Genomic DNA, 14,547 nt, shown 5'->3' with positions numbered 1-14,547 from the left:
CTCAACTAGCTTTCGTCCAAGCCCACACCAAACACCACCAACCACAAGCACCGCGTCAAACACCCACACCCACACAACCACAAGCACCGCGTCAAACACCCACACCCACACAACCACAAGCACTGCGTCAAACACCCACACCCACAACCCAAGCTGTAACCGTTTTCACTCTGAAGCTTAAACGATAACATAAGGACAAAGGTAGTTCACCTTTTTTTCTAAGATTCAAGGCTAGATCTAGGCTTTATCAGTGTTGGTTTTCAAAAAATAACGGTGGATTTGAGAACTAGGAGAAAAAAGGAATTCAAAACATGTAGTTTTTTTAAAAAAGGAGGAGACTCTGTTTCCGACGCGGCGGCGCCGCCACCCATGGCCGGCCAGCCACTGCGCCGGTAAACAACTTCCGGCGGTGTGTGCTAGAGAGAGAAGAGAGAAAAAGGGAAGAGAGAAAAGAGAAGAGAGAGAAAAGCTTTTTAAAAATGGGAAAAAACCGGCCCCGAGCCCTTATATAGAGGCCGGACCGGTTCGGTTTTTTTTCCTTGGACCAAACCGGTCCGGTTCTCCTTTTTTGGCCCGCTGGACTCACCTCTGGCCCATTTTTTTCTTTTTCTCTTTTTCTTCTTTTCCAATTCCTACTCTCACCCCCCTTTTTTCCTTACTGCACCCTTTTCTTTTTCTTTTTTTTACGCACCATATTTATTTTATGTCTTGCATTTTTATTTTTACGCATCATATTTAATTTTATGCCTTGCATTTTTATTTTCTTTATTTATTTTCCAGCATCATGTTTAATTGTTTGTCTTGCATTTTATTTTCCAGCCACATATTTATTTTTGTCTTGCACTTATATTTTCTTTATTTTATGTACCCTATTTATTTTTGCCTTGCATTTTATTTTTATGTCTCGCATTCTTTTTAGCATCATATTTATTTTCTGTATTGCATTTTTATTTTCGTTTTATTTTATTTTCAGCATCATACTTATTTTATGTTTTGCTTTTTTTTTTTATTATTTTATTTTGTTTATTTTTTATTCTATGCATCATATTTACTTTATGTCTTGCATTTTTTTATTTTTTAGCATCATGTTTATTTTATGTCTTGCATTTTTATTTTCATTTTTTTATTTTATTTATTTCCAGCATTATATTTATTTTTATGTCTTGCATTTCATTTTCTTTATTTATTTTATGCACCATATGTATTTATTGTTTTGTATTTCATGCATTTTATTATTTCTTCCAGCATATTTATTTTAATGCATTTGCAATTTTTATTTATTATTGCCAATTAGAATGTATCTAGGTCCAATGTACAAAAAAAAAAAAAAAAAATGAGAATCTGCACCGACACTCTTTTCCGCCGAGGACGATCATGTGATTTGAACCGTATCATGTGATTTGAACCGTATCCGAGGAAAAGGGACCCTCACTTGATCCAACGTCATTTTAAGGGATCCGGCGCATAATTAAAAAAAAAAAAAAAAAAAACTTTCCATAATCAAAATTTCAAAAAAAAGGGTCAATCTTTTCTTTCTTTCTTAATCAAATCTTTAATCAATCTTTAATCAATCAAAACATTTTTTTCTAATTTAAAATCAATCGAACTCACTTCTTTTATTTCTTCTATGCCTTTTCGGCCTCTTACCTTGCCTAAACTCTTCTTTTTTCGAACTTTAAAATCAATCAAAACCAATCACTTGACTTTCTACTCCGAACTACATGATTTTGATCCCATTCGGGTATGTAGGCAAAAGACTTTGTCTTCCCAAATCAAATAAAAATAAACAAAAACTTTTTTCTTCTCCTTTCTTTTGAACCCACCTCTTTAATCTTTCCACACTTGAGCATTTATTTCCAAACAAATAATTAATTTAGCATAAAGATAAAATAAGCAAGAGGTTCCTATAGAGTACTATAGACGTTTAGGGTGCTAGTACCTTCCCTTTGCGTAACCAACCCCCGGACCTTTGATCTCTCAAAAATAGGGTTTTTCGAGCTTTCTCCCTTTTCTTCGGAAAAATAAAAGATCGGTGGTGATCTTAAAAATGCGAGTCAATGCTAATCAATAGCTTGATATCCAAAAATCACCGCGACAGAAAAATGGCGACTCCACTGGGGATCACACTCCTAAGTGGGTTAAACCTATCTTGTTTTTCTTCATCTTTATGCTTTATTATTATTTGAAACTGTAAATACGTGCCTAAGTGTTTATCTTTTACGTGAGTGGTGAGATAAGTCCTACACCCGGACTTGAGGGAAACATAAGATAGGATGGTGGTATAATCATAGTGTCTTTCCGAGAGTGAGTTTCGGATGTGGCACATGTGATAACCCCGCTCAATGGAGGGATCTTGGGAATATTACTATGTTGGCATGAGTAGTCGTGTTCAGCATTAATATTTCCAAGCGACCTATGAAGTTGAGGACCTTTAGTTACCTTTAACCCATCTTAGCCTTTTAGGACGTAGTGCGGTGGCTAATCAAGAGTAGTCTTGAATTGGTTGATACGCGATACTACACTCAAACGAGGCTTTCCTATGGACGTTGTTGGACCGGGAGTAGTCCCGTAATCCGACAATATCCGGAAGTGGTCAATGACTTTGGGAACTTGGTAGAACCCGTGATACAGGTACATATGAAACCATAGTCCTTACCAAATGGCGTGTTTACCCTTGACTCCAACATTTTGGACTTAACTTCACCATGTTTTCTCCATACTGTGGCATAATCATGCATACATGCATCCATGCATAAACTCTTTTTTTTTCATCCAAATTATCGAAGGACTTAGACAAGCTTTTTGTAAACTTTGTAGATATGGACATCCCACTGAGAAGCACTAGGAAGTACCTTTTCAAAAAAACAGACCTGTTGAGATTAAGGGAGCTAGCATCTTTAGTAAGTGATCCAGTTGATTTTCAAGCTCATCATGGGAAGTTGCTCAGAATTCTTAGAGTAGATGTTGAGGAAGGATGCCTAGAGACCCTGGTTCAGTTCTATGACCCGCTCTACCATTGCTTCACATTTCCCGATTACCAGCTTGTCCCCACACTTGAAGAGTACTCCTACCTAGTCGGTTTACCTGTGCCAGACAAGATACCTTTCCATGGTTTTGAGCCTACCCCTAAACCCTCCGACATCGCAGCCGCCCTCCATCTTAAAACCTCCATCATCCAAGCAAACCTTACCTCTAAAGGAGGCCTCCAAGGTCTTCCCACCCACTTCCTCTACCAACAAGCCTCCATATTTGCTGAAGCAGCTAGTATACTTGCCTTCCATTCTATCCTAGCCCTCCTTATATATGGCCTTTTATTCTTCCCAAATGTTGACAACTTCATCGATATCAATGCCATTAAAATCTTTCTTACAAAGAACCCCGTACCCACTCTACTCGCCGATACCTACCATTCTATCCATGACCGTACCCAGGCTGGCCGGGGAACCATTTCTTGTTGTGCACCTTTACTCTATCAATGGTTTACCTTCCACTTACCTCAATCCCGTGCCTTCAAGATCAATGATGACAAGCTTTCCTGGCCTCGCCGAATCATGACTCTTGACCCATCTGACATTGTTTGGTACCAAGCAGCTAGTGATGTTGGAGAGATTATTGTGAGTTGTGGTGAATATCCCAACGTACCTCTTTTGGGTATGCGTGGCGGAATTAGCTACAACCCGCTTCTCGCTCGACGAAAATTCGGGTACCCGATAAAGACAAAACCAAACAACCTTGCCTTGACTAATGAATTCTATCTTAACCATGGAGATCACTCGAACAAAAGGGAAAGATTCGCACAAGCTTGGAGCGCTATCCGCAGACTCAACAGAAGTCAGTTGGGAAAGAAATCAGACTATGTGCACGAATCTTATACCCAGTGGGTTATTGATAGGACCAAGAGCTTTGGTCTACCCTACCGCTTACCTAGATACCTATCGTCCACCATCCCACCATCATCCTTGCCTATCCCCTTTGATACTAAGGAAGAGTTTCATGAACAATTAACCAAAGAAAGGCAAGAAAAAGAAACTTGGAAGAGGAGATGCCAGGAGCTAGAGCAAGAGAATGAGACTTTGAAGGGAAAGATAGCCCAACAGAGCCGTGAGCTTTTTATCCAGAACCAGAGGATGATTGAGAAGGACGACTTGCTTCGTCGGAAAGACGTTTTGCTCCACCAAGATGCTAGAAGGAAGAGGAAGTTTATGGACTTGTTCTCCCGTGCACATTCAGATTCCGAGGACCCATCTACTCCGGGAGTTTGAGTCTGAAGTTCTTAGGACCTTATGTTTAGATTTTAGCTCCTGAAATCTCTTGACTTGTAAAAAAAAAAAAAAAAAAAAAAAAAAAAAAATTTGTAATATTCCAATGCTTAAGTGAAGTGTTTCAGTTTATGATGTTTACAATTTCTCTAGCAAGTTCTTCGATAATAATTTGTTCCCTTTCTTTTTGCATAAGCATAAGCATGCATCATGTTGCATTCGTGGTTTCTAAATCGAGTCTCACACTGTGTTCACTACAAAAAGGGGGGGAGTCAATCAACCGCCGCCCAAGGAAAGTGGCCCGACGAATTCTCCACAAACCCACTCGCATTTACAACACCAGGGCCAATCGGAAGAGGATGGATATAGTTGAACAAGAAAATCAGAGTCTCAGGGAGGAGGTTGCCACTTTACGAGAGGGAATGGATAGGTTGACGACCATGATGAGTGCACTCCTGTCAGCCCAGAACTCTCAAGCTGCCGCCGCTACTGTAGAGCAGCCCTTGGTGAGCACAACCCCGCTATCTACGGTGACTTCTCCACCCCTCTTTTTGCCTCCAGGTTGTACATGGGGAATGCCACCTCCAGTCTGTGGAAGCCCCCAGCCCGCTGTATCTGAAATTCCACCGCCTTTTGCTCAGCAGTCAGCACCGATTCCGCAACCCAATACCTCTTTCCCTCAAGCTGCAATGACTTATTCAGCTCCACTGATTCACACTATTCAACAAGAGGTTGAACCAATTTTCCAAGCTGAAAATGTTGTAGCCTTCGACAAGATGGAAGAACTCCAAGAAAGATTTGATGGTATGCAAAGGGAAGTCGAAGCCCTCCGAGGAAGAGATCTGTTCGGGAAGGACGCCTGTGAATTATGCTTGGTCCCAAATGTTACTATCCCTCACAAGTTCAAGGTGCCAGACTTCGAGAAGTATAAAGGGAACTCTTGTCCCCGCAGTCACTTGGTGATGTACGCGCGGAAAATGTCCATGTATACTGACAATCATAAGCTGCTTATTCATTTCTTTCAGGACAGCCTGACTGGGGCCGCTCTGAAGTGGTATATGAATTTGGACAGTGCGAGCATTCGTACTTTCAATGACCTGGGTGAAGCGTTCATCCGGCAGTATAAGTACAATTTGGACATGGCCCCAGATCGTGATCAACTCCGTGCGATGACACAAAAAGAGAAGGAAACGTTCAAGGAGTATGCCCAGCGTTGGAGGGAAGTGGCTGCCCAGATTGTCCCGCCGTTGGAAGAAAGGGAAATGACCAAAATATTTCTGAAGACCCTGAGCCAGTTTTATTACGAGAAAATGGTTGCAAGTGCACCAACAGACTTCACTGAAATGGTCAACATGGGGGTGCGATTAGAGGAAGGTGTCCGAGAGGGACGTTTGACTGAGGAAAGTGTCCCTGCTGCAAGCAATGCCAAGAAGTTTGGAGGCCACTTTGCGAAGAAGAAAGATCAAGAGGTGGGGATGGTAGCTCATGGTAAGCCTCAGCAGAATTTCACCCCATATCGTCAGGTTGCGAATGTCGCATCCGCTATCCCAAACCCATCATATCACCAACAAAGGCCACATTACCCCTACCCATACCCTCCACAACAATACCCTCCACAACAATACCCTCCACAACAATACCCTCCACAGCAATACCATCAGCCCCAATACCCTCAAAAACAACAAAATCGCCCGCAACCCCCCCAACAACCATATCACTCACAAAACCGCCAGAAAACAACCTTTGATCCAATCCCGATGAAATATGCTGACTTACTCCCCGCCCTGCTCGCCAAAAACCTTGTCCAGGTCAGAACACCCCCTCGTACACCAGATGTTTTACCTCCCTGGTTTCGTCATGATTTAACCTGCGCTTTCCACCAAGGGGCCCCAGGTCATGACGTTGAAAACTGCTATGTCCTGAAGAATGAAGTGCAAAAACTAGTCCGGGCCAACTTGCTATCCTTCAAAGATCAGAATCCCAATGTTCAGGCGAACCCTCTGCCGAACCATGGGCCTACTGTCAACATGATACAAGATTGTGATGAAGACGGTGTCATCCTGAACGTCCAGCACGTCCGAACTCCCCTGGTCCCAATACATATCAAGATGTGCGAGGCAGCTCTGTTTGACCATGATCATGCAGCGTGTGAAATATGTCCTGTGAATGTAAAAGGATGCCCGAAGGTACAAGAGGACATACAAAGGCTGATAGACAATAGAGAACTAATCATCACGAGGAAGGACAAGGAAGTGTGCGTCATCACCCCTGAGTTTCAGCGGTTGGAAATAAGCTATAACAGTGGGGAATCAACTACTACTCCACTGGTGATTAGCTTGCCAGGACCTATGCCGTATGCTTCTCTAAAAGCGGTCCCTTACAAGTATAGTGCCACGATGTTGGAAGGTGGGCAGGAGGTGCCTTTGCCCTCTCTAACTCCTGCGATTTCTGTGGACAACATTGCTAGTGACAGTAAGGTTCTGAGGAATGGACGTGTTATCCCCACATTGCTTGCAAAGAAAGTGAATGATCCGGCAGTTAAACAGGCGACAGTGAATGGCCCCGGTACAAGGAAGGAAGTAGGCCAATCCAATGGGACTAGCAAGAATTCTGATCATGACGAAATTCTGAAACTGATCCAGAAGAGTGAGTATAAAGTAGTAGACCAGCTGTTGCAAACTCCCTCTAAGATATCCATTTTGTCTCTGCTATTGAACTCAGAAGCACACCGTGAGGCTCTAATGAAGGTGTTGGACCAAGCTTTTGTGGAGAGGGACGTGACTGTTAACCAATTGGACAGTATAGTAGGAAACATTACTGCCTGCAATAATTTGAGTTTTAGTGATGAAGAACTTCCTGAGGAGGGGAGGAACCACAATCTGGCGTTACATATATCGGTGAACTGCAAATCTGATGCTCTGTCGAATGTACTTGTGGACACTGGTTCCTCATTGAATGTAATGGCCAAATCCACATTAGATCAACTTTCTTACCGGGGGCCCCCCATGAGAAGAAGCGGGGTGGTTGTCAAAGCGTTTGATGGATCAAGAAAGTCTGTTATCGGGGAGGTTGATTTGCCCATTACAATTGGGCCGTTTGTTTTCCAAATTACATTCCAGGTGATGGATATCCAAGCCGCATACAGTTGCCTCTTGGGTAGGCCGTGGATCCATGAAGCTGGGGCCGTGACATCCACTTTGCATCAAAAGCTGAAGTTTGTCAGAAATGGGAGTTTGATCACTGTGAGTGGAGAGGAAGCCTTGTTGGTTAGTCATTTGTCAGCTTTTTCCTTTATTGGTGCTGATGAAACAAAAGGAACCTCTTTCCAAGGCCTGACTGTAGAGGGTAAAAAGCCAGAGAAAAATGAAGTATCTTTTGCTACTTGGAAGAGCGCACAGAAAGTGGTGCAGGAAGGAACAGGTGTAGGATGGGGAAAAGTTGTGCAGTTGCTGGAGAGTAAAAACCGTGAAGGACTGGGATTTGCTTCTTCTGCAGGATCCGCAACGAACAGTGTTGGATCAAGCTCCATTACTAGCACCTTTTGTAGCGCCGGGTTCATCAACAACTCGCCAGAAGCCAATGCTGTCTTGGAAGATGCTCCTGAAGAGATAGTGCTTGCATTTGTCACACCTGGAAAACTTGTTCGCAACTGGGACGCGGTTGACATCCCTTCAGTGGTTCATGCATCAAAGTAATGTGTCTTTGTTTTTCTGTTTGTTTGTTTTTCAAAAAAGGATCCTTTCGTCTTGCCCAGGACGAAAGCGCAATTATGTAGGGCTGTTTTGTTTCAAGCACTACTCTTATTAATGGAAAATGTGGTTTATCCCGATATCTATGCTTATTGCTCTTTCTGGAAAATGGTAACACAAAAAACCCAAAATATTTTATTTTTGTTTTCTGATTTCAATTAATTATAAAAAGTCTGCATTGTTCACTCATTTTCTAAAGTCAATCATCAATCATATGCAGACTAGGCATTTATGAGCCCTTTGAACATAATAACCCTGCACTCTCTCCCAACTTCGAATCTCCTGTCTACGAGGCTGAAGAGGAGGAGGATGATGAAATCCCGGAGGAACTTGCTCGGTTATTGGAATATGAAAAGAAAACCATTCAGCCTCATGAGGAGGTAGTAGAGGTGATTAACTTGGGAACCAAGGAAGATAAGAAGGAAGTCAAGATTGGGGCATCGCTTGAGGCAACTGTCAGACGAAGGGTGATTGAATTACTTAAAGAATATGCCGATGTGTTCGCATGGTCGTACCAGGATATGCCCGGCTTGGATCCCCGTATTGTGGAGCACCGTTTGCCTTTGAAGCCCGAATGCCCACCGGTCAAACAGAAACTGAGAAGAACTCACCCTGATATGGCTCTCAAGATCAAAGAGGAAGTACAGAAGCAAATCGATGCAGGTTTTCTTGTCACATCAGAGTATCCTCCATGGTTAGCCAACATAGTGCCTGTTCCAAAGAGGGACGGCAAAGTCAGGATGTGCATTGACTACCGGGATTTGAACAAGGCTAGTCCGAAAGATGACTTTCCTCTACCTCACATCGATGTATTGGTTGACAGCGCTGCAAAGTCCAAGGTCTTCTCCTTCATGGACGGTTTCTCTGGGTACAATCAGATCAAGATGGCAGTCGAAGATAGAGAAAAGACATCTTTCATCACGCCTTGGGGCACCTTTTGTTACAGGGTAATGCCCTTTGGGTTGATAAATGCAGGTGCCACTTACCAAAGAGGCATGACCACTCTCTTTCATGACATGATGCACAAAGAGATAGAAGTGTACGTGGATGATATGATTGTCAAGTCAGGCACTGAAGAAGAACATGTCGAGTACTTGCTGAAGATGTTTCAACGGCTGAGAAAGTACCAACTTCGACTGAATCCCAACAAATGTACCTTTGGTGTTAGATCTGGAAAACTCTTGGGTTTCATTGTCAGTCAGAAAGGCATTGAAGTAGATCCTGACAAGGTCAAGGCCATTAGAGAAATGCCGATTCCACAAACAGAGAAACAAGTGAGAGGTTTTCTTGGGCGTCTAAATTACATTTCTCGTTTCATCTCGCACATGACAGCCACGTGCGGACCTATATTCAAGTTGCTTCGAAAAGATCAAGGGGTTGTTTGGACCGAAGATTGTCAAAAGGCTTTTGATAGTATCAAGAATTATCTGCTAGAACCTCCAATTCTTATACCGCCAGTTGAAGGAAGGCCTCTGATTATGTACTTGACTGTGTTAGAAGATTCTATGGGCTGTGTGCTCGGACAACAGGATGAGACCGGAAGGAAAGAACATGCCATCTACTACTTGAGCAAGAAGTTTACAGATTGTGAGTCCAGGTACTCCCTACTTGAGAAAACTTGTTGTGCACTAGCCTGGGCTGCCAAGCGTCTTCGTCACTACATGATTAACCACACCACCTGGCTAATATCCAAAATGGACCCGATCAAGTATATCTTTGAGAAACCCGCTCTGACAGGAAGAATTGCTCGTTGGCAGATGTTGTTATCCGAGTATGATATCGAATACCACACCCAGAAGGCAATTAAGGGAAGTGTTCTTGCTGATCATTTGGCTCACCAACCAATTGAGGACTATCAACCCATCAAGTTTGACTTTCCTGATGAAGAGATTATGCACTTGAAGATGAAGGATTGTGATGAACCATTGCTGGGAGAAGGTCCAGATCCCGAGTCTAGATGGGGTTTGATCTTTGATGGAGCCGTGAATGTCTTTGGCAATGGAATTGGGGCAGTTATTATCACTCCGGAAGGTAATCATCTCCCTTTCGCTGCAAGGTTACAGTTTGATTGCACCAACAATATGGCAGAATATGAAGCATGTATCTTGGGCATTGAAAAAGCCATCGACTTGAGAATCAAGAACCTTGACATTTACGGGGATTCAGCTCTCGTAATCAACCAAATCAAAGGAGAATGGGAAACTCGCCACCCCGGCTTGATTCCATACAAAGATTATGCAAAGCGTTTGCTAACCTTCTTCAACAAAGTGGAGCTTCACCACATCCCTCGTGATGAGAACCAGATGGCAGATGCGTTAGCAACTTTATCCTCCATGTACGAAGTGAGTCACCGGAACAATTTGCCAACAATCAGAATTCAGCGCCTCGAGAGGCCCGCCCACGTGTTTGCAGTCGAAGAGGTTGTTGATGATAAGCCCTGGTTCCATGATATCAAGTGTTTCCTTCAAAGCCAGGAATATCCACCCGAAGTATCCAACAAAGACAGGAGAACTTTGAGAAGATTGTCTGGTAATTTCTTCCTAAATGGGGATGTTTTGTACAAAAGAAACTTTGACATGGTACTACTCAGGTGTGTAGATAAGCAAGAAGCAGAATTTTTGATGCATGAGATACATGAAGGCTCCTTTGGTACTCACTCCAATGGACATGCAATGGCAAGGAAGTTGCTGAGAGCAGGTTACTACTGGATGTCGATGGAGACAGATTGTTGCAAACACGCAAGGAAATGCCACAAATGCCAGATTTATGCTGACAGAATTCATGTACCACCAACTACACTTAATGTTCTTTCTTCTCCGTGGCCCTTCTCTATGTGGGGCATCGATATGATTGGTAGAATCGAACCGAAGGCTTCAAACGGGCATCGTTTCATTCTAGTGGCTATTGATTACTTCACCAAGTGGGTTGAAGCAGCATCTTATGCAAATGTGACTAAGCAAGTTGTGGTCCGCTTTATCAAGAATCAGATCATCTGCCGTTATGGTGTGCCCAACAGAATCATTACAGATAATGGAACGAACTTGAATAACAAGATGATGAAAGATTTGTGTGAAGAGTTCAAGATTGAGCATCACAATTCTTCTCCTTACAGACCTCAGATGAATGGCGCAGTTGAAGCTGCAAACAAGAATATCAAGAAGATAGTGCAGAAGATGGTGGTCACATACAAAGACTGGCATGAGATGCTACCGTATGCTTTGCATGGGTATCGCACTTCAGTGCGTACTTCAACAGGGGCAACCCCCTTCTCTTTGGTGTATGGTATGGAAGCAGTACTCCCTGTGGAGGTTGAGATTCCATCAATGAGAGTTCTAATGGAGGCCCAGTTATCAGAAGCTGAATGGTGCCAAAGCAGATATGATCAGTTGAATCTAATTGAAGAAAAACGCATGAAGGCCTTGTGCCACGGACAACTTTATCAACAGAGGATGAAGCAGGCTTTCGACAAGAAGGTTCGTCCTCGTGTGTTTCAAGAAGGAGATCTTGTTCTCAAGAAGGTTTTATCTTTCCAACCCGACTCTAGGGGCAAGTGGACGCCTAATTACGAAGGCCCATATGTCGTCAAGAGAACTTTCTCTGGTGGTGCGCTGATTCTTACGACTATGGATGGGGATGAGCTCCCTCGTCCCGTGAATGCGGATGCAGTCAAGAAATACTTTGTCTAAAAAAAATAAAAGAACAGCTCGATAAGTCGAAAACCCGAAAGGGCGGCTTAGGCAAAAATGAGCGTCTCGGTGGGTCGAAAACCCAAAAGGGCGGCCCAGGCAAAAATTAGAGACATCAAACAGAAAAAATAATTAGCCTGATAGGTCGAAAACCCGAAAGGGCGACCTATGCAAAAGTTAAGGACCAAAAGACAAAGTAACTGCATCGAGCTGATCTTCGTTCATTTGAGGCACAATGGAATGTCAGGGAGACCCTGAATCTGAAGCATCCAAACAGTGGAATTCAAGGTTGTCAGAGGGAACAATGGTTATTGTGTTCAATGAACCTTCGATTTATATTTATCATTTTCCAAACTTTGTAAGATCAGTGGAGCCATGCCATTGGCAGGTCACCACTCTTTCAAATAAATTTGAGCCTGTTGCCTTTCATTTGGAATTCTCATTTATTCAGCTTATAAAACCTTTCCTTTTTTATGGTAGCATTTGAAACAAAATATTTCTCAAAATCATAAATTTTCTTTCATGTCTTTTTGAGAAGCACAAACAACAAAACACTTTTTCTTTGAACTCGTGAATAGATGAAGGGTGTGTCAACAGCTACCCTGAGAATGGGTAAACCTTGCAGGTTGCACGAGGTCAATTGTTTTTTTCAAAAAAAAAAAAAAAAAAAAAAAAAAAAAAATAAATAAATAAATAAATAATAATAATAAGCATGACCACAGAAGCACCAGCTCTTCTACCATGTTTTTTGGATTGGCACGTTCTCCCAAGAAATGTTTATTCCCCATCAGTTGCTGCGGGCTTTACCCCGTCACTATTTTGATATACCCTAGTGGCATCATCCCCATTGAAGATTGCCGAGTGTTTGTGATGCGACGTCGGGTCACTTTCAATCTTACCTGTCCAATCTTGTTCCACCAAATCTATCATTCACACAATCATACAAGTCAATCCTCCATACAGTCATACAAGTCGTGTCGTCATTCAGGCATTCATACATATACACATTCATGCATACACAATAAAGACAATATCATGCGTACATGGCTGCATTAACCATCATGAGTCTTGCTTCATTTACCTTTTCATTTCAATCAATCATGAATAATTTGTAACCTTCTATTTCCCCGAGTGTCATCCCCAATGGGTCTGATCCAAAGGTGTCACCCTCTCTCCGCCAAGTGGCAATTTCTTTAATGAACAGCTTGTGCATCATTTGCCTCTATTTCATGTCATCAGTTGGCTAGTTCGGCAATAACCTGAACAGTTGACATTTATCTTTGTTTCTTGTCAGTTGATTAGTTCAGCAATAACCTGAACAGTTGACATTTATCTTTGTTTCTCGTCAGTTGACTAGTTCAGCAATAACCTGAACAGTTGACATTTATCTTTGTTTCTTGTCAGTTGATCAGTTCAGCAATAACCTGAACAGTTGACATTTATCTTTGTTTCTTGTCAGTTGATTAGTTCAGCAATAACCTGAACAGTTGACATTTATCTTTGTTTCTTGTCAGTTGATCAGTTCGGCAATAACCCGGACCGTTGATATTTATCTTTGTCCCTTATCAGTTGGCTAGTTCGGCAATAACCCGGACAGTTGATATTTATCTTTGTTTTTTGTCAGATTGGCTAGTTCGGCAATAACCCGGACAGTTGATATTTATCTTTGTTTTTTGTCAGATTGGCTAGTTCGGCAATAACCCGAACAGTTAACATTTATCTTCAATTCTGGTCAGTTGGCTAGTTCGGCAATAACCCGAACATCTGACATTTATCTTTGTCCCTTTGTCGTCAGTGACTAGTTCGGCAATAACCCGAACAACTGACATTTATCCCCAGCAAAACCATGTGATCCCCAGTCGGACCCTTTTTTTTAACAAAATCGGGTACCATTTGGTTTTGTTATTCCCAGTCGAGCCATTTACCTCGTCTTGCATTCATACTTGCATCGCAAGCATTCGCAACATTACGTGCATAACAGTGCATTCATAGCATTTTGTAGTTGAAATTGGTCAAAAATGGTGTACTCTGTATTTAAATCTCTTCGACCCGTCGCTTTAAAAGTTTCACTTTTAAATCTCCGTAACGAAGAGACTTAAATAGGGGCATCTGTCATACCCCATTTTTGACCCGTTTTTATTTCTTTTTCTCGTCTTTTAAGCCGGAAATTTCCATCATTTCAGATGAAATTTCGGCAGGGAGGTATTTTAAAATACCTCATTTTTGTTTTGAAGACGCCCCTTTTTTTATTATTATTATTTATTTATGTACCTTTTTTTATTATTATTATTTTTATTTTTAGCTATTATTTTCTTCTTTTCTTTTCCTTTTATTAAGTGTTTTTTTTTTATTTCCGTTTTTTTATTATTAATATCTTTATTAGTATCTTCTTTTCGTTTTTTTATTTATTTTTTTTTTATTATTATTATTTATTTTTTTATTTTATTTTATTTTATTTTATTATTTTGCTGTTTTATATTTTGCTTTTTTTCTTTCTTTTTCTTTCTTTTTCCTTTTCCTTTCCTTTTTTTCTTTTTTTCTTTTCGGTTTTCTCGGTCCAGGCCCAGAGGGGCTCTTCGTTTTTTTACCCTAATTATGACCTTTAAATGCGGCATTAATTACTGTGCATGTCGGAGAGAGAGGGCAGAGGTGAATACGAACAGTCGGAATACCAACAGCCAAGCCACCACTAACCATCGGCCTAGCCACCGCTCAACACCACCCTCCCCCTCCGTGAACCACTAGCCACCACCAGCCACCACTCAGCAACACCCTCCTCCTCCGTGAACCACCAACAAAAACAAAAAAAAAAACCAAAATCATCTTGCTCATAAAATCAAAACATTAGAACAG

General features: G+C 41.8%; 1 pseudogene; it reads left to right on the top strand.

The window, feature by feature from the left end:
* The first annotated feature begins 4,390 nt into the window (after positions 1 to 4,390).
* LOC106797388 (uncharacterized) lies at positions 4,391 to 11,781 on the top strand (annotated as a pseudogene).
* Positions 11,782 to 14,547: the final 2,766 nt, after the last annotated feature.

Source organism: Glycine max, chromosome 19 (assembly GCF_000004515.6).
Source record: "Glycine max cultivar Williams 82 chromosome 19, Glycine_max_v4.0, whole genome shotgun sequence".
In the NCBI taxonomy this organism is placed as follows: Eukaryota; Viridiplantae; Streptophyta; class Magnoliopsida; order Fabales; family Fabaceae; genus Glycine; species Glycine max.
This window is presented reverse-complemented; position numbering and strand designations above follow the sequence as displayed.